This window comes from Zonotrichia albicollis, chromosome 13, assembly GCF_047830755.1.
Source record: "Zonotrichia albicollis isolate bZonAlb1 chromosome 13, bZonAlb1.hap1, whole genome shotgun sequence".
Lineage (NCBI taxonomy): Eukaryota > Metazoa > Chordata > Aves > Passeriformes > Passerellidae > Zonotrichia > Zonotrichia albicollis.
In genome coordinates this window covers 15,082,885-15,104,604 of record NC_133831.1, presented here as the reverse complement: position 1 = coordinate 15,104,604, position 21,720 = coordinate 15,082,885, and positions in this window count along the sequence as shown.

The window sequence follows — 21,720 nt, the reverse complement described above, 5'->3', positions numbered from 1 at the left end:
CACAGTGTGTGGGCTCCTTTAAAGCATTGGTAGTGATTTGGAGAGTACAGAGCCATGAAAGGGAGTGCAGCTGTTTCAGTTGCTTTTTAATGGTTAAAAAAGACAAACAAATTATAAGTCTTAAGTGACAGTCTATGGAGATTAAAGGTAATTTACCTTCCTCAAACCTTAGGTTTTAAAAAATATTAAACAGCAGCTTTGATACCACTGTCTGAAATCAAAGAACAATGGAAGCACCTGGAACCCTGCTGATTAAGAATACTGATTTCCCAGAACAAGAATTAGAGGCTGTAATTTGAGTCAGGCTGTGGGTTTGATAATGCTCATGTGTGAGTGTTGTTATCACAGAGCAGGCTCTGCAGCTCAGGCCAGCTGAGGGCTTTGGTGGAGCAGGGCATGGAACAGCAGGATTGGGGCAGGAGGGGAGTGCAGAGCAAACATGTGATACCCAACTGATACCACTCCTGTGATTAAAAACATTATAATGTAAAACAATCAGGGAGAGTTTACTTTTAATTTACTTTTTAATCAGCTTTGTTTTAATCAGAAAATTGTATCTAGCAAAGCTCATTAAATGACATCTATAAGGAGAAAGGAAAAAAAAAACCACCAACCCAAACCTTACCACTGTTTGGGTAGTTTTTTTGTAAAGTTTAGGGTGAGTTTAGAGCCGATGAGGAAGTTATCAGCAGGGAAGGCCCATGGAAAATGCCAGCTGTGGCACAGGGCTGGGTGCAGCTCTGCCCTTGGATTAAGCTGTGCCAGGATCAGCTGTGGCTCAGCTACCAGCAATGCCTTGCCCAAATACAGAATTGATCACTCCCAATCCTGGGACAACACCCTCAGGAGCCAAGGGAAGGATGCTGCCATGAAAGTTGCTTTACTGAGTAAATATCTTTACTCCCTCCATTAGTTACCATCTGCAGGATGAGACCAGTCAGATTCTAAAACTTTATGTCAAAAAGCAAAGAGTGCAGAAAAGCCAGTTCATCATCACTAACTTTGCAATGTTCACAATAAAAGTTATGATAATCCTTCCATTATAAACATAAAAATCTACTAGTTCCCAAATCAAATCAATTAATTGTAAATAGAAATAGAATTCCTCATTTAGTAATCTGGAGACCCAAATTATAAAAATCAGATATACCTTTAGGCACAGTTTAGTTGCACACAGGGTTTCTATTACATGCTATTGTAAGAAATTAGCAATGTTATTTACATATCTAAATGATAACTTTGACAGTCCAAGAGAAAAAAACAATGTGTTACACCATGGAACTGACAAAAATTATTTGCTTTCCATTAACATGACTAAAAAAAATCCATCAATCAATCAATCAATCAATCAGTCCATCCATCAATCTCTGAGTTACATGTAACCATATGCATTTTAGCAGGTTGATTCAGAAACTGCCCTTGAGAAGGTTAATTAGCTGGATTATTGCCTGTACTTTCAGTGTGGGGTATTTTGAGGATTTCTAAGCTAATCAGGGTTTTTTCATTGATATCAGTTAAAGGCATGCTTACATACACCTGAAAATTTTATAATTAAAACATTCAGATAGTAATATTTTGGTCATAAGAAAACTTACCATTTTATTCAACCCAAACATATTCTATATTCTGTTTGGCAGGAAATCCTGAGCCAGGAACACAAATTTAGCAATAATACAGCAGCACCAAAAGGAATATTGGAGGATATGGCATGTGAAGTCACACTGACACACTCTGTGAGTGCTGCAGGAGCACACACCAGGTTTGGAAAGCAGCACTTGAGGGCTGCTTAGCACTGGCAGCAATAAAAGATATTTAATTGAGACACAGAACAGGGTTTTTTGCAGCATTCAGGTGAAGAGCCTCAATGATCAGCACTTGTGATGCTTCAGACAAAGACCTATTGACCCCTCCTTGCATTTCGTGCCCACAAATTAGATTACTGATCCTGGTTCGTAAATATTTAGGGAATCTTGTCCTCCTTGTGGCTGCACATCTATTTATCTGGTGATGTTTCTGAGGCACACAGGCACCAGCAAGGCTGTAATCTCATAAAAATACCATCAACATTTCTGTTTGCCCATGTCATTTCCCAAGAATTTTTCCCTTCTTTGCTCCCACAGAGGAGAAAATGGGGCAATACTGAGTGTACATTCAATCCTTCTACAAAGTGCAAATGCAAATTGGATAAGTTCAGTTAACACAGAGCTGTGACCCACAAGCAGAAATTCACCACTCCAACACTTGGCTCTGGATATTTAACCTCACCTATGTGTATGTATATCTATATATCTATATATCGTATGTATATCTATATATCTATATATCTGTATATCTATGATGTATCTATATATCTGTATATAGATATGTATAATTGTATTTTAAAACATTTGTATGCATGCCCACTTTTAAAGGAATCACTAACAGATCCAAATAGACAACTGATCAATACTGATAGATAAAATATAGAAATTTTATTTACATTTTGGCCAAAGAATGAAGTGTGTAAGACACATATTAAATGACTCCAAAGATCATCATAACCAGCTGTGTGCAAAAAACTAAAGTTAAATAAAACCTTATGGTTTGATCCTTTAAAAGACTGTAATGCTGGAATATTTACCAGAATGCTCTCTGGAACAGTTGCACCCATTTTAAAAGCCAAGAACAAGCAGATTTACATTTTTTAAACGTCTAAAGGGGTCAGACTACTTCAGTGCTTCTTGGAATCCACAGGCTGCTGTTTGCCTCTGCTGGATGCAACTCTCACAAAACTGCATGAAAAAGATGACTCTTTTATGCTCTTGACATCTGTATTTATTCTCCAAGTGCATTTCAAATAGGAAAAACTAAGCTTTGCGAGATGTGTCAATGTACAGCAAATACATATTGGAGAACAAAATATTGCAATTCAGCTAACCAAAGGGAAGAAGCACTGAGATGAGAAAGCAATCTGCACATCTCCTGGAGCTTCATTAGCCAGTGCTGGAAAGTTCTCACATTCTCTGTAGGTCATGGATTGAAAGCTGATTGAATAATGAGGGAAGATGCAAAACAGAGCTGAAAGAAATAGAGGAAAATTAGGCTTCAGAGTGACTGAGAATTAAATGTTCTGCAGTGGAAGGGAAAAAAGTGGCAGTTTAATCTCCAGCAGCAATTAGTTTTGTTCATAATGAAGAAATACATCATATCTGAAATCTGGATCAAAAGATCACTTAGCCACCTCTGTAAGTTCAAGTCTGAGTAAGGCTCACAATTTCATTGGGACTTTAAACAAAAAATAAAACCATCATAAAAGCCCAGCCCCAAAAGAACCTGAGTAAGCGCATGAACAGAGTTTTGGGAGTTTTTGCTCTTTTTTTACCTAGCCTTCTTTTTCTTCCATATATTGCTGGAATACATGGCTCTAACTTATTGCACTGAATTCACCAACACTGAAGATCTCTTGGAGCAGTATCACACATCTTGAATATCATGTTCTTAAAGATGTCAAAAATATTTTCTTTTCTTATGAACAATTTTAGAGACAAAAATTAATCATAATTAATTTTGATTGTTTAATCCTGCTGTGTAAGAAAGGAAAAAAAAAGTCTTCTATATCTTCTATACATGGCAACAGATGCACAGGATGTTTCTTCAGTAAATTAATTTTGATTATAAAATGGTTACTAAATGGCCATACCCACTCTTGCTGTTTCCTTCCAAATGCAAGCTCTGGCCACTGCTGGCACTCTAATTATCATGGTCCATGAACAGAACAAGGCCAGAAGGAAAACAGACTGCGGTTTAAAAAAAGTAACTAAATATAAACTTCCCCCCACCCCAGTTAGATGTGTTAACTAGTTTCTCTTTAAGATATTCAAATACCCTTTTTATGATCAGGTTTTTTTTTTATAAAAAATGCTCATTAGTTAAGGTTTTTGACAATATCATACATATAGAGCTCCCCTCTTTGAGATTTCCTCCACAAGTTCTTCATTTAGTAGAGAAACCAATTTTTAACAGCTTGTATTTTGCCATTACAGAATTCCTAAATTTCAACTTGCCTCATTGGAACACCCTGTCTGAAAATAATAGTTTAACTCACAAATAAACAACTTGTCAAATGAGTTTGCATTGGGGTGGAGGAGTGTTTTATTTTAACTGATTTCTGCTTGTAATTGAAACCCTTTCTCCGCGGTAAATCTACTTTTGAGATAATCGTATTGAGCAGGAAGAGAGGACTGCAATAATGTTATTCTTCTGGCCTTGAAAGACTATTTAAATCTTTTCTACAACATGATATAGGCCAAATTGGATTGGGTGGTGTGTAGGGGGATTACCACGTGGCAGCACACGCCATCCCATTAATCACACTCTAACCTTTCAAGCTGTTCAGCACCCTCTCCTCGCTGCCAGATTTCTCAGCACAGTGTGAGGAGCCAGATGGAACCTGGTGGTTCCTGCTTTTTCCCTACCCAGGGATTTTATCTCCTCCACTGTTCTTTAAGGTTTCCAAGATGGCAATTGTACCTCTCCAGAGCTGTGCTCAGGAAGGTTTTGGAAGGTTCAGTTTCTCAGGCTTAGAGCCATGCAGCTCCTTGCCATGAGAGCTGGATTGAGAACCTGATATTAGGCAGCCTCCAGAACTGTTTCTGTTTGGCATAGAGAGAATTTACAATTTGCTGTTTTATTAAAAATGGCTCTGATGATGAGGAGAGGAGAGGGAGAGGGAGAGGGAGAGGATCAAAAGCAGAAATGGTGAGCAGAGGGTGAGCAGAGGGGTTATGCGCTCATACCTATGCAGCTTTGGCAATTCCTCAGCAGCTGCTTTGTGTAGATAAATGGCTGTGAAAAGGCTCCTGTTGGGAGTGCCCAGCCCAGTGTGTGTGGGCTCCCCACGCTGCTGAGGAGCTCACCTGGGGCTGGGGGCAGCTCTGGACTCAGGCCAGAACAAGCTGTACCTTCAAGTTTAAACTTAACTGTGACGGTGTTCACAGGGGTCTTAGGATGAGGGAAGAGACGTAGATCCTACTTCATGTTACAGAAGGCTTGATTTATTATTTTATGATATATATGACATTAAAATGACACTAAAAGAATAGAAGAAAAGGTTTCATCTCAGAAGGCTAGCTAAGCTAAGAATAGAAAAAAAAAATTATAACAAGGCAGCTGTCTCACACTCTCTGTCCGAGTTAGCTCTGCTGTGATTGGCCATTAATTAGAAACAACCACATGAGACCAGTCACAGATGCACCTGTTGCATTCCACAGCAGCAGATAATAATTGTTTACATTTTGTTCCTGAGGCCTCTCAGTTTCTCAGGAGGAAAAAATCTTAAGGAAAGGATTTTCATAAAAAGATGTCTGCGACACTAGAGAGGCATTTTGGAGTTTATTCTTCTCTAGCACTGGCTGAGCAACTTTCCAAGATCATGATTTTGTACTCAAGGAGAATTTGGACATTTAAATCCCATTTACAAGCCTCCATTTACAATTCTTTCTTTGGATCTGCCCCCAAAGCCATTTAGTACAACAGAAGATTTCCAATTCCTTGTGTGGATTGTTATTTTTGATCATAACCTCTGCTTGGAGAGACCAGGGAGTTAACTGAGAAAAATTTTCCTGGTGGAAGAGAAATGGGAATGGTGAAACAAAACGGGCAGCCAGCTCTTTTTAATTTACACATAACTAAAACTAAAATGCTACGTAGTGTCTGATTAGTAAGAAACAAATTCAACCAATTATAAGACATGGTGTAAATGTTCTTTCCCTGATTCCCTCGAGCAACTTGCTCCTGGTGATTAATTGCAAGAGCATTGCACATGTAGACAGACTTAAACCCGTGCATAATCTTATGAAAAATTGGGTTCTGAATTGTGCAGAGGTCAAATTACTGTTCAGACTAATGATTCGTTACATATTTGCTCAACTCCAGTTTATTGTGCCATGGCACCTCATGGCAAGGACCTGAATTTATATGTTAGCAGCAAAAGCAAAGATTTTGAACAGAAACCTGTAGGAAGTAGCATTTCCAGAGCTGCTGTGCTCAGTCCTTTTTTTATTTAAATAGATGGGTCAGTGACCTCCATCATCAGCGTGCCTGGGCTCAGTGTTCCACTGTGCAGCACAATCCCTTGATTGAGAAGAGCTATTAGAAAATTCAGCTGGCTGAGAAATCTGACCTGCTGAACACTCTTAGGTACTTTATAATCAAATAAATGATCACATATATTCTCTGCTGACAGCTTATGGCTGTGATTGCAGAGCTGCTGGATTTTGTTAATGTGCCTACAGCTCTTTAATGAATTGTTTCTTCACTTTCTGATTTGACTTTAACAAATTTATCTTACTTTAATATTTTTCAGGACTGTAATCAAAGTCAGTGCTCCAAATTTCAGTACTGCAAATTTCTCCCACAATGTGTTCCCAGAATTCCCCTCATAAGAGTTTTTTTTAGCATTTGTAGCTCATATATTGCATTTGGAACTTTTCTGGTTTGGTTTTGGTTTTGAATGTTTGTTTGGGATTTGTTTCTGTTTTTTAAATTCTGGATTGTCACAGATAAGTTCAGACTTCACCTTTCAATTCACATAGGGTTTCTCAAATATATATGAATGTAAATGAGGCAATATTAAAATACCTTCTGATCCTTACATATTGATTGCTTTTCTCTCCCTTTATTTGCAGCAATATTTCAAAAAGCATATAATTATCAAAACTATGAACCATGAATTTATTTCAAGTTGCTGCTCCCTGTTTATAATTAGGCAAAATCTATTTAGCCTGAGACATAGATTTGCTGTTTGTGCTCTTACACTTGCAGCATCAGAGCACACAAAAAAGTCAAAAGCTTTGAGATTAAATGGCAGCATTGCCTTCTTCCCCAAAAAGTGCTGGAATTGTGAATGAAACTGAGCTGTACCTCTGGGCTTCATTTACCTTTATCTTTGATGCAAGCAGGACAAGCAGAAAGTCTTGCTTTAAAATACACATTTGGCTGCTATAGAGCAAACTGATCAAAGATATATTAAAAGCTCCATTCTGTTCTTGTTAAACATTATGATTTACCACTGGAAGGAGCTAGAGTAATGATGTTGAATCACTGAAGAAACAAGCACAGGGCCAGCAAAATGGTTAAATAATCTGTGAGAAAAGGAAAAAGAGAATCGGTATCTTACCTGAGAGAAAGAAGGAGTCAGTTATTTTCTGAGATGCAGAGAGCTGTGGTTCTGATTTAGAAACTTTTATGTATGAAAAATGGGTCGTGTGAAAAGCAAGTCTGATAACTTTAAAATGGAAATTATTTTCTTCTGTTAAAAAATAAATTATGTGGGTGGAAACAGAGGGAAGTTAGCAGAAAGAGAGAGCCACTCTGATAGAACAGCTTGTCTGTCTCACTCGGTGAGGCTACCAGGTCACACACAGGGACTGTTACCTTGGTGAGACACTGATTCACTTTATTAAGCACATTTCCAGGTTGTTTGTTTAAAACTCAGAATTTTCATTGGCAGGATGGAAATTGGCCAATAACTTGACAGGAATAGAAAGATTTTTCCCTTCCCTTCCCTTCCCTTCCCTTCCCTTCCCTTCCCTTCCCTTCCCTTCCCTTCCCTTCCCTTCCCTTCCCTTCCCTTCCCTTCCCTTCCCTTCCCTTCCCTTCCCTTCCCTTCCCTTCCCTTCCCTTCCCTTCCCTTCCCCACAGGATAAAGCAGTGATTTCCACTTCTCGTCCAGTTTAGGGTCAAGCAGCAGGGAAGCTGGATGCCCAGCAGGGTGTTTATTCTCTATTTTATTGTAAAGTGCAGCAGACAACAGTTTGGTTTAGGCAGACTAGTTTTGATATATACTATTTTAGATAGATGATAGGCTTAATAATGGCTTCAGCACAGAGCACGGAGTTATTTTTACAAAACCTTCTTGAGTTCAGGCATTTTCCAGAAAGCAAGTCCTCAACAAGTGACAGCAGAAGGCAGAGCTGCCCTGGTCAAATGTGGGGTTTAGAGGAAGCCAAGAGTGGAACAGGTGACATTCCTGGGACACTGGGGGCTCCTTCCAACAACTCCTTAAACTGCCACCAGAACTCACGTTAGCTATTCAATTAATAATTTTATATATGTTTAAGATTGTGGGTTTTGTGTTGTTTTTTTGTTTTGTTTTGTGTTTTTTGTTTTGTTTTGTTTCCCCAAAGGCTGGTGCTGCTATAACCTGACTGCAGCTGTGGTTCCCACAACTGTGTCATGTCAGGAGAGCCAAGGCCTGCACGTGCTTAATGAGCTCCTTCAAACTTGCTTGTGTCTGCTGATAGGATAGCACAGCTCCTGCCTTTGCTGTCTGACAGCATCCTTAGGCAAAAAGGCTCTGAGAAAGCATCAATCACCCAGACTGTTAAAAATCCTGCTGGTCTCCTCCAAGAGCCAGTGATGAGCTACACACCTTTATCCCATCTTAATGTTCATTATTGATGTTGCTGTAAAAGCTGCTTCTCACTGAATGATATGTAGGTGGTGAAAAGAGTTTTATGCTTTGGTGAGGCAAACAGTTATTAAAAGAAGAGAAAAGCCTAGGTGAGGCCTTATGATTTAATGAAAACATCTTTCTTTTCTGAGGAATGGTGCAAGGGGTCTAACCGACACACTGCAGCAACAAATCATCCTTGGCTTGGCAGGTCTGAAGCAACCCCTGTACAAAGAACCTGCAAGTCATTCCCTGTTCCCTGCTCTCTGTTGCTGCTTGTGCAGCCTCCCTGTGCAGACACAGCTCTCTGTGTCCTACAGACCAGCAGTATTTTGCATTTCTGTCCTCACCTGCTCGCCCAAGCACATTGGGAAGGCAGCCCTGGTGCTCCTCAAGGCTCTGTCCCCACACCAGCATCCTCTGATCCATTCCAGTCCCTCTCCTGAGAGTTCCTCAAGCACATTTTGTTGAAGCTGCTCTTTTAAATCAGAGTTTTTGGGAGCTGTGAGTGCTCCCCTGCCTTTTAGGAAGATGTTCTTGCAATGGTAGGGATTGCAGGGCTGTGGCTCAGGAAAGACAACTCTCTCACATGTCCTTTGGTGTTTATCTGTTTATTTTGTGTTGATACCTTTTCTGTCTCTTTAATTTTCAAAAACCTTGCCCTGAAAAGCTGCACCCAGGTTATTTCTGACTGGTCTGGGCATTGGGGTGGGTGGGGTGTTAAACAGGCTGTTTGTTGAGGCGGGGAGGCCAGGTAGGTATCTGTAAGATTCTCTTCTGGTAATCCTCTGTAACATCAGCCTTTATTTAATGGAACAGAAACCTGAAAGCTTTTACTTGTAATAGTACAATAAAGAATGGCTGGAAACTGTTGATTCAGAAATGTATCCGGTTTGGATTGTGGGATTCATCAGATGATCTGTAAACAACACTGACCTCATTGCCTCTTCACCGTTTACTCTCTCCTGAGCAGCAGTAGGCAGGTGAAAGCCCTGCTAGCTCTCCTGGAACCAAATTCCGCTCACCATATCACAGATAAAGCCTACAGAAATATAAAATCCTCTAGGAAGCTTCTCTGGGATACTGAGCTTCCTGAAGGACCATTAATAAGGCTGTAGGAAAAGCACATTATTCCTTGTCTGAAATTAAAAACAAACAAAAAGGTGTTTTAGCTAGCCCCAAGCTCAAGATTTTAAATATTTTGGAAAAAAAAAAAAGAAAATCAGGTTGAAATTGTTTGCAAAATTGAAATTATTTGCAAAAATGTTTTACTCATAAGTAGTTGCTGGTCAGGATGGTGTTTCCCACAAAGAGTCCAGAAACTTAAAATCTATGCAGACCCATCTACTAATGAATAAAAAATGCACCAGAGTTTTATTTATATGATAATAACATTTGATGCAGAAGGAGCGATAATTCACCACTGCCTTTTTTAGGCATTCATTGGAAGCAAAACAAGCAGTCCTTGGTAGGCAGCAGCATTTGAGTTAATCCTGAAGCACAGTTTCCATTCTAAGTGTGAAGGTAAGTACTGGATGCTGCTGCTGAAAGTGGAATTTTTTACATGGATTTTTCCTGCTGCAATGCTCCTTCACAACCTGCTTTAACCAGCAGAGAGCTCCTGGTGGGAAATGTGGCTGTGTTAACCTTCTTATTCACCCCTGGCTGCCCTGGGCAGGGCCAGATGCTGGGTTTGGGTGATCCCTGTGGGTCCCCTCCAGCTCAGAAGATTCTGCAATTCCCCAAATTCTGCAATTTGGTGGTCCTTGAACGCCAAATACCATTCCTTCACTCATAAAAATACTGCTCAAGAGTCATGAGTGGCAGCCAGTTCTGTAGATTCAGTCTGAAAAATTCATCTGCAGAGAAACAGAGTACGTGGGAGGAATTTTGGGAATCTCTCATTTCTATTCAAGTATCCAGAAAAAAAGGGGGGAGCCCCCCAGAGTTAAAGGAAATGAGTTTCCCACCAAGCCAAGGTGCCTTGTGATTGACTGTACACCTATAAGAGACTTAGGAACAGAACATGCCATTTCAACAATTCCCAAGGCAAAGAGAACCATTCCACTTTCAGGTCCTTGTGGGAGAAAAAATCCATGAATAATTAATTTTCTATAATATATTTCCCATGCTTTATTGAAAATATTACAAATACCCACATGCTTTTTCCATTACAGCATTGTTATGCACTTAACAAATTCTCATTAGTGTAAAGAAGTCATGTTGGATGTGTTTTACCACTTACAATTATTTTTTTTTTTGAAACTTGAGATGACACACAAATATTTTAGGAGATGATTCATTGCAATATAAATCTTTATATCAGCATTCCAGCATTGGGAGGGAGGCTGTTTCTCTGAAGGAATGAAGTAAAAATAAAGAGCATTTGCTAAATCGTATTTTCACAAATGCCTAAGTTTATTAGCACAGCTCATTAGTTTTGTGACTCAGCTTTTATGGTGCACTGGAAAGCTCTATTGTTGTTCAGAAATACAAATTATCATGCTAAGGCTCCTCCTTACTACACAGCTACAACATGGTGTAAATTCACAAGGAAGTGTCACAAATAAGTCACAAATTTTACCTCATGTCAGTGAGTGACCCATTTCTCACAAATCCAACCCAGTGCTGCCCTTAAGAGCCAAATGCCAGTGCTGGTGACATCTGATAGGATTGACTCCACTGTGTCAGTGACAACACAAATCTTGCTGCGTACTTGAGCAGATTTAGGATTTTTTCTCTTCTTAAAAATATAGACAATCTGCTAAAGAAGTATTCCATGGTGTAAGAAAGAACTAGCAAATGGATTTTTTTATTCATTTACAAATAAAATTGTATCAAACTTGAATCAGCATATCAAATATTGGATTAATGCCTGATATAGGGATATTTAAAATCAGGCTAAATCTAGAGATATGCAAATTCAGCAACTACTTGCAGATGAGGTGAGCAGTGTCCTAGAATTGTAAAGGGTTTGGGTACAGGCACCATTCACAAAACTCATAAGAGTGGAGAAATACTTGTGATAAATTCCCCACTGCAGAGTTTTTGAGTTATGAGCAGCACATTTATTCTATTATAACTTGCCTTCATGCTGCAGAAGCCATTTGAAAGCTGACAATAATGTGAACCTACTGTTGGAAAATAAGCATGGATGAGGTTTCACATGACCTGGGATCCCACTGATCCTGGCTTATTGAAGACACTTGATAATTTCTGTTGAATCAGTGGGTTCATAAGTGTAGTTTGTGTTAAACAATAAATGAGAAATGCAACTGAATTTCGTTATTGGACCCCATTAGATGCAACACATTGATTAGTATTATCTTTTTGTCACAAGGCTTATTGCTTGAGAAACCCTTCTTTTATGAAAACAATCATTCTTGCCTGTAATATGTCTAAAAATTCTTTTGACCTTGTGCCTCAGTGACCTCCTTTTATGGTTTTATTGAAAACTGAAGCCCCCCACAATCCATCAGTTCCTCAGTCTGGATTCTGCATCCAGGGAGGTCAGTGATGGAACCTCCATGCAAAATTAAGAATTAGATTCATAGGTTTCTTTTCCACTCAGATAAGTATTTCAAAACTAAATAAACTTACCATGGTAAGCAGTTTGGAAAATGAAATTTTAGTTTGCTGGAAAGAACTGAGAACTTCCTAGACCTGTTTATTGCCACTAATATTTACCTTCTTGAACAAAGAAAGACAGTCAATATTGCTTTCATTATGTCCTCTGCATTCAGCCTCCACTGCTCCCTCTCTGCTTCATTTGAAAATGGAGCAAAATAATTGCTTAAATCCAGGAATTCCTGAAATCAGAGAAGTGACAATTGCAGGTCAGAGCCCTTGCTCATGTAACCTAAAATGAACTCAGAGCTGAGCACCAACAAAATATTCTGATTTGTGACCTAAAGTGGGAAAGTTGATATTTTTTTGTTTTTAACAAACAAATACATTTTTCCTTTACTAGAGAATTATTGTGGATGATTTGTCTATAATGAGAAGTAGATTATAGATATCTGTTATTATCAGGCTTCAGCTGTTCAAGTAAGTTTTTATTCAAATCAACATTTCATCACTTTCAATCCTATTCTCTTAATAAAACTCACAAACAAACAAAAGCCCCCAAACCACCCCACAGTTGTAGTCTGTAAAAGATATTTGGAAAAAAGAAATTGAATACATCTTCTGTTCTTAAACTTTTTCTGAGTTTTAAGTGACTCTGGAGTGCTTCACAGGTGCATAGAAGAGCAGTTGCTGTTATAGAAGCTTGAGAGGGTGAAAAGATTTCAAGCAAAATTTTGCACCTTATTCTTCTTATTAAAAGCAATCAAGAGTTGTAGGGGTAGAAAATGCAGCAATAGCCTGTGGGAAATATTGATAGTTTCTCTCTTAGGCATCAAGAATGCCCTTTACATCTTCATATTATTGAAACCTTAGAGTCAAACCTGCTGATTTGAATCAGCCATATGTGCTGGCTGTCAGAATCAATTCTGCTCCAGCAGAATGCAGTACATTATTCAGTGTCGTGGTTTGACCAGGAAGGAGTGGGAATTCTGGGAAGCTGTGGTCAAACCAATGAAGGTTTTGGGTTTGAGACTGGCGTCCGGTGTGGCCAGTGGGGTTTGGACACACCTCCGAGAATACACAGGGGTTAAAAGCAAGGCACTGCCCTTGGCACTCCCTCTTTTTGGACCTCGCGGCGAGGAGTTCAGATCTCTTCCCCCGCCCAGCCCGCTGCTGCTGGGCGGGGGAGGGGCCGGCCATGCGGTAGGCCTGGGGCCTGGACAGAGATGGGGTTGAGGGGGCTTCGGGGGGGCTTCGAGGATGGAAGGGTGGAAGATCCCAGAGAGTCAGCCCTCGGGCAGCCAGCCCCCCCCCCCCCCCCCCCCCCCCCAGCCAGGAGGAGAAGGAGGGAGAGTGCCCGGCCGGAGCGGCAGCGTGTGGGCAGCGTGCGTGGGAGTCGCTCCGGACCGACAGAGACTGAAAACTTTTAACCCTTTCTTGCATGATTGGGGCCTTGCAAAAATGCTAATCCTGCTCGAAGCTGAATAAGAAGGGAGATAAGAGATGAGATGTGGAGATGATTGGATGGGGAGAGATGATTTGGAGTGGCCTTTTGGCTGGACTTTTCTCGTGGCTATGGACTCAGTTGTTCCTGTGACACAGACTGCATTTAGGGGGAGGCAGTGCCTCAAAACCAGGAAGGTTCTTCGTGAGGACCCCCCGGCCCCAGGGGGTTGGAAAAATATGGGGGGGACAGATGTCCCAAAGGCAGAGACTGTGCCTTTTTGGAGTGAGACAAGGCATCCTTGAAAGACAACCCTAAAAGCAGCTCTGGTCCATGCACAGTGGTGAGAGCACTGGGCATGGAAGGACGATGTTACAAGCGGCAGAAGGACTTTTTTTTCCAGGCGGTGCCGAAGTAACAGAGAAGCACACGAGGTTTCAGTGTGTTTCCAGGAGAAGCCTATGGAACGAGAAGGACTCCTTTCCTCTTCATGAACTGATGTTTGAGTATACTAAAGTGTCGTACCGGGTGTTTTGGGAGAATGTATTGGATTGGGAAAGTCAGGTGGTGGGGAGGAGGAAAATGGTTTTATTTTGTAAGGTTTTCAATTCTTTTCTTCTTTTTCCTTATGGTCTTTCCCTATTTTTCCTGTAGTTTAAGTAATAAAGTGTCTTTTATGTTTAAGTTGGAGCCTGTTTTGCTTATTCCTGGTCACATCTCACAGCAGACACCAGGGTGAGGCATTTTCATGGGGGGGCACTGGCTCTGTGCCAGGCTCAAACCATGACATTCAGGGATCCACCAGATTATTCAGGGATCAGCCAGGTGGTGCCACAATTAAAAGCAGAGAGCACTGCAGCCCTGCCATGTCTGCACTCCCACTGCTGCTCCTCCCCACATCAGGATGGGTTGTTGGAAATCTTATTGAGAGAATGGATGTCTCCTTCAATAGTCTTTTTAATTGTAAGGATTTTTTACTCACTTGGAAAAAAATAAAGGCCATTGGCTGCCTCTGGCCTGCTCTAAGGAGCTGTTTCAGGAGCATTTTCACCACAGTTCTACTTGAATGACAACATCACTTCACGTAGAGGAAAAAAAAGATTGCTGTTGTTACCAGGCTTATTTAGTCATGGGAAATTTCTCTGGGAATATTTTTTTCTCATTACTGTACACACAATTGGCAAAGTCTGTCTGTGCAAGACTTCCAGCTCAATTTTGAAAACCCAAGAGGTTTGAATAATTCAGATAATCTGCGAATAAACATGCTGGCTTTGTGGCACTTATCTGAGTTGCCAAGCCTTTGGAGGCTTTGTCATCAAATTCTCATTTACCAAAGAGTTAGAAGATTTGTTAATGTTATATAATTTATCACTCCACTGTGCTGGATGGTGCTCTAAGAGCTCGGTTTGCTTTTCACAGAATTGCACCGGTTTTAAGGCACAGCAATTTCCAACCTGAATGGCTCTGAGTGGAGCATCAGGCCCTTGGTGTTTCATGTGAATAAAACATCAGTGCTGTGAAGCAGCAAACTGCAGAGCAGGTCACATCCAGGCCTGCAGCTCTGCTGGGCTGCTGCTCCTCCCACTCTTTGTTTCAGGACCCCTTTCCACTGCTGGAGCTCAGTGGTCAGAGCCTGCAGGCGAGTTCAAGTGAAGATTTTCATTGCTTTTGCTCATTTGAAAATAAGGGCAGGAGACTGACACAGGTGGAATCACTTTTCTTTTTCTTTTTTTTTTTTTTTGGATCATATATGGATAGTCAGGCACAGCCAAATTGTAGAACTCTTTAGGCATGTGATTGTGGGACTAATTTGTGACTACAATTACTTCCCTTCTGTGTGCCAGATGGGTAAGTGAACATTGAAATGCCAGTATGGGACACACAACTATCTCTATAATCACAGTTTCTGCACTTCTAAAATATCTAAAAGTGTCTTCAACAAGAGAAAAAAGGAACCAAACACACTTAAAACAATTTTACATTAAATTCTGAAAATACTGAAGTTTTTTATATGTCACAATACCTATTTTTGAACCAGTGCTCAGTTTCTTTCTTCCCTAAAATTCTGAAAGCTGGTGGTTTGATTGGTTTAAAATAACATTTTTGACATAGCCAATTAGCCAGCATAAATCCATTTCCTAATACTTTACAGAAAGCACATTATTTTGTGAGGCAGAGTCATTCAGAGCAGAATCATGGTATTTTTAAAAACTGCTTTAGTTTGCAACCCCAGTTATCTCATCCAGATCAACTGGATCTGCTCAGTTTTGCTGAGCAGCTTCCAGGCAGTTTTAAAGATTCTTAATTAAAGTTTCGCTAGCACAAAATCCCAGTCAGGGCTGTTCTGGTGACCAGAGTCCAGCCCTGCTCAGCTCCTCTGTTTAAGGAGAGAAAAGGGAAATGCAGAAGCTTTTGAAGGTAGGAATCCTTAGGAAATGGAATTAATTGGTTTCAAGAATCTGGAGTAAGGCTGAGTATCTGACCAGTTGTTTTACTCAGATCTGCTAATAAAATTACCTCCTCTGTCCTGAGGTTTGGAGCTAGCTTTGTTAAAAATACTCAGTCTCCATTCATAAGGATCTCTAAAAAACTTTTGCTTTTCCTGAATTAAACTTGTCTGGTGATGTTCACAGGGGTCCCAGGACCAGGGAAGAGATGAGAATGCTGACTCAATTATTTCAGAAGTCTGATTTATTATTGTATAATATATATTATATTAAAACTATACTAAAAGAATAGAAGAAAGGATTTCATCAGAAGGCTAGCAAGCAAAGCAAAAGAATGGAATCATAACAAAATCCTGTGACTGACCAGAGAGTCTGAAACAGCCAGACTGTGATTGGCCATTAATTAGAAACAACCACATGAGACCAATCCCAGATGCACCTGTTGCATTCCACAGCAGCAGATAATCAATGTTTACATTTTGTTCCTGAGGTCTTTCAGCTTCTCAGGAGAAAAAATCCTAAGGAAAGGATTTTCCATAAAAGATATCTGTGACACAGGGGTATCATAGGTTGCTTCCCTTCCATTAGAAATCTTAGATTAGATTAGATTAAATTAGATTCTGAAGCAGCTCAGGGCAGGTTGGGCAGGTCCCAGCCAGGCACAAACAGAACTTTCCTGTGCCTAAACAAACCAGCATTTTCTCAGGCAGATGAATATGGGCTAGGACCAATAGCTGTCTAAAACCTACACAGGAATCAAGGCTGGGGTGTCATTATTAAGCAAATGTTATGAACAGAGGAACAAATCCTGTCCTGAAACTGTAACACAGATTGATAGATTCTCTTATTTTTAATTAGCTGCATGTTATTTATATTTCACAGGGAAAATTTAGCAGGTGCCAAAGGCTGATCACAGCTCCTTAATCTGGCCCATTCCTATATGTGCTTTCCTTGAAGCTTCTGTTTTTTGTATCCTTCCAGTGATTATTCAAAACTCTCCTGTCTTAAGCTCTCTGTCCTGTTTGACTTGTGCCAGGATTGTCTTCCTGTCCTCCCCTCTCCTCCACCATAATTGTATCTCGGTTATAAAAAAGAGAAGTAAGTTTTAAATATCTGCCAGTCCATTTGTATTTTGTGGTGCTGAGTTTGCTGTTTGTCCCATGTACAGTTTCCTTCAGTGACTCCCAGAAAACCATGAGAGAGTTTCCAGGTACATGAGTGCAGTTTATTGTGTTTGGTGGATAGGTATCATCCTTGGAATTTTGACATCAGGCTCCCTACAGACTGTAGCTGCTGCTAAAACAGTTAAATATATATGCATGTTATCTTAGTGAATGAGGGCTTGCAAAAAAGCAAATATAGGTTTTGTAAATAAATGTAACTGAGGAATAGGCATTTTTTTTCCTTATGCTTTTGCAAGCAGAAAAACTGAACTTATATAAAGTGAATTCAGGGGGTTTTTTCCTCATCCAAACAGACCAGGCAGAGCAGAGGAGCAGTGCACCTGGCAGGAGGATCCATGCAACTCTCTTATTTTATTAGTGGCAGAACCAAGATTATTCATGTGTACCTACTGAGCTGTAGAATGACTCTTAGACACTATTTACATAGATTATTTACTTTCCACATTTTTTTCCAATTTTTGTCTGGTCCAGAGCATCATTTGAAATACCATCCCATATTCCTTAAACTGCACCAAAGCTTCCACTGGGTGGCATTTCCAGCCATTTCAGCTTAAAAAGGCTTTCTGATCTGAGCAGTTTTCCTGTCGTTTCTGGAGCAGCTACTGACAAACCGGAAAACCAGAAAACCCCACAAATTAAAACACAGAGCCCTGCACACACAGCTCTCCCCAGAGAAGGCATAAAACAATAAATGATGCATCAAGAGATATCAGTCACACTGCTGAATGTGCTGCACACAACAGGCACTGACAGTTTGCAAATCTATATGGGACAGAATGTAAAATATGGATTTGGGGAAATGGCACTGGGGGCACTTCTTCTCAATTTGACACAGTTGTCCTGTGCAGCAAAATTGTTATAGGTTACAGCGTTACAGGAGAAATTAAGAGAAAGCAGTTCCTATTTTTTTCTCTAGTTAAATTCTGGGATTTCTCCCACTATAGAAGGTGCATGGAGTAACTAGATTGTTTCCCAGCAGCTCCTGAAAAACACTTTGTAAAGGTTTTTTTTTAACCTTAATCAGTTATTTTTGAACTTTCTCCAAATGCTTATTTATATTAAGCCACCACTTTTCAAGAAAAAGCAGTTTAAAAAAACCCAACTTTTTCAAACAACCCACTAGGTTTTAAAATTGTGCATTTCTATGCTGTGAATTTTTTTAGCATTGAAATGTATTAGGAGGCACAAATACAACAATAATATACTGAAATTCTTTCACTAAAGATAGGAATCTCAGCAGTGTTTTTTAGCATCAGATCCTTATTTAAAACACCCGAGCAGAAGCAAATCCTTTCTGACAGGCTGCTGCAATTACAGATGCAGTGCAATTGAAGAGCTCCTCTGGTGGAACTCATTTGGAGAGGTGTTGATAGCCCGTGTGACAGCCAGTGCTCCCTCTGAGGCGGCTCCAGCCCAGCTCCAGAGCTCTGCTCCCCCTGGCACAGGGGACAATGAGGCACGGCCATCAGCTCCCTGACATGGGGGGACATCAATGACACCCCAGGCATGGCCTTGGACACCACATGGAGCTGCCAGGTGAAATAAAGAGGGCAAGAGACTTCTTATCTTTTTAATGCCTTTATTAAAAGTGATCAGCTTTATTAAAATGCCTTCATTAAGGGTGATCAGCTCAAGGTTGGGAAGCTCGATGCGTCCGCGGTTTCACTGTCACCGCTTTCAGGGTAATTCTGAGAAGGAGGAATGTGCAGCTTTGTCCACTAAAGAGCAGAGCTGAGGGTACCATCCTCATGAGAGCAGTGGGCATAGCCCCAGGTTTCCCACCTTTTGGGTGGCTCCAAGCTCAGGATCTTGGTTCCAGCTGAGGTCTTTGCTCAGGGTGAGGGGTGACAAAGGTTCTCTGTCGCAGACACATCTTCTTGTGAAAATCCTTTCTTAAGATTTTTTCTTCCTGAGAAGCTCCAGGAACAAAATGTAAACAATGGTTATCTGCTGCTGTGGAATGCATCAGGTAGATTTTTGGTTGGCCCATCTTAGACGTTCATAATTAGTGGACAATCAAGGCCGAGCGGTCTCAGAGTCCGGGACAGCTGCCTTTTGTTATCATTCTTTTCTTTTCTATTCTTAGCTTAGCTAGCCTTCTGAGATGAAACTTTTCCTTCTATTCTCATTACTATACTTATACTATAATATATATCATAAAATAACAAATCAAGCCTTCTGAAATATAAAGTCAGATCTACATCTCTTCCCTCATTCTGAAAACCCCTGTGAATACCATCACAGTTCTCAGCATCTCAGCAGGCTTGGTACTCTTTTACTCACGTCCAGACATCACTCTGATCTCTTAATTCTGTGTTGGCTCGTTGTTTTTGGGGTCTTTTCGGTAAGTTTGATGAGGTTCCTTCCCATGGCATGCTGGTCTCGAGGCTGTTTTGCATCCTCTGTCCCCTCCTCTCACTGTTTGGAGAGAAGGGCCATCTTAGCCCCAGGCAAGGCCTTAGCGATACAGAAGGAACAATTAGCTAAAACGACCTGTGATTACAATAACAAACAGGTAGAACTCCACCTTGGCAACAGCTAGTCCAACTTGTTTTGCAATTCTTCCTTTCCCAAAAAAATAATTGGCAGATTTTTTGTTTATAACACCAAGCAGGGCTCTGGGGTCAGGATGTGGCTCTGGGCTGGCCCCTCTCTCTGCTGCTGTTCTGCTCCTGTGACTGAAGCAGATTCATGGCCATGATTGGAAATTAATGCTCAGTGATGACAGCCAGCCCACAAACCTCTGCCTCCCTCCGCTGCCTCCTCCCATGAAAAATGCCACTGTGCTCCCATCACTGCAGCCTCCTGCTCATTGACTCCTAAATGCTTCAGTGCCATCTTCAAAAAGCTAATCTCCTATAAGTGAGGAAATATCTTTATTTGCAAACTTGGTCCTGTAGAAATTTGAGTTGTGCAACTCCAGAGCCTATTTTTCAGACATGAGTTTAATGTACCTACCCAAAATCAATTCTGTCTCAGAAAAATACTCTAATTACATTTTACTGCCATGACTGAATTTATTGCTTTTACAGATAACATCATTCACACAGAGCATGTACTTAAATGGAAGAATAATGTCTCCTGGAATAATTGTTATGATATTTGAGGTAAAATAAAGGTGACCAGTCTGTCACTGAAGGAGATTTTTAAAGCTCATTCTGCATCTTGATCCACCCCAGTCTTTTCTGTCTGAGGTAGTAATGGCAAAAATGCAATAGTGATGCATCTATTTATGCATCAGTCATGTTCCTTTTCCTTGTATCACAGTGTGTTTTCTGACAGCAGGATAGATGAATTCCAGTGTTTTGTCAGCCTCAAACAATAACACAGAAATGCATTTCAAATATAAAAGCCATAAGAGTTCTTAAACATGACCAAGCTTTGGAATAGGTGTGAAGATAGTTCTTCACAATCAGTGTAGGTTTCATAATCCAGATATTTCTATTCTGGGCATTAACTATTTTCCTGTGCGTTTAAAGTGATTCTTTACAATAAAAAACCAGAGTTCAAGTGTGCCTAAGAAGCCAGGTTAGCTTGAAGGCTCTCCCCAGAAGAGTGGATCAGTGTTGGCCAATAAAGACAGCCACAAAATTCTACAGCATTTGTCTAATTTTCAGACTGGTTCAGTCCTTTGTGTCCCTTCTGTTTCTCCACATCAGGCACATGTCAGGGCCTGATGTGCATAGATAGGGCTGGAGGTGCCTGCAGAGTCCATGTGTGCCATTGCTGACATTCCTCAGGAAGCCAAGGGGACACACGGCCACAGCTCCACCCTGCCAAACCAGCCCAAGGAGCATCCCAGCCAGCTCCAGGGCATCACAGCAGCCTGACTGCTCAGCTCCCAGGGATTTGCAAGAGATCTGCAAGGTTTGCTCTCTGGATGGATCCAAAATATCTGTGTTAATACAGTGCCACCAGGGACAATGACAAGGGCCACCTAAGCCACTTCCCCTTAGTGGAAACTCTCTGTAACTTTGCAGGCTGTCACAATACGACACAAAATGAACACATTGAGATGTTTAAGGCAAAAAAGGGGGTAATTTATTTCTAAACTTCAATATTTATAAAATTCCAAAAGTGACCATGGATTGGAGGATGAAATTGCCACTTCTCCAACCACACTGGTCAAACCACAGTTTATCAGTTCTCTCCTCCTCCAGAAGAAAATACAAAACAATCATTATTTACATGAAAAGTGCATTAAAAACTGCATTACAAAAATGTAAACATCAGAAGGCTTAAAAAAACTTAAAAAACCAGGGTGACATCAGGCTGCTTCTGAACTTGCAGAATAATTTCTACACTCACAGGTCCATGTCCCTTCCTCAACAGTTCATTGTTCCTGCTCTGGGAACCCTCATGTGCATCCCCAAGCAGGCAGTTCCTGCCCAAGCTGTGTTTGGGTGCAGGCAGAGGCAGGGGATCCTTGACTTTGTTAAATATTCCACAACTGAAATCATGGCAGATGGCAGAACTGAGCAGCCTGGACAAAGACAGGCTCTCACAAACTCTGCAGGGTGGGTTCAAGCATTGATGCCCTGTGAATAAATTCATCATTCTATGAAGTGTAGCTTCCCTACTCATTCTCTGGGATGTGGGAAATGACCCTGTTGGCACTTCCAGTCTCTTTCAATACAAATTAGAACA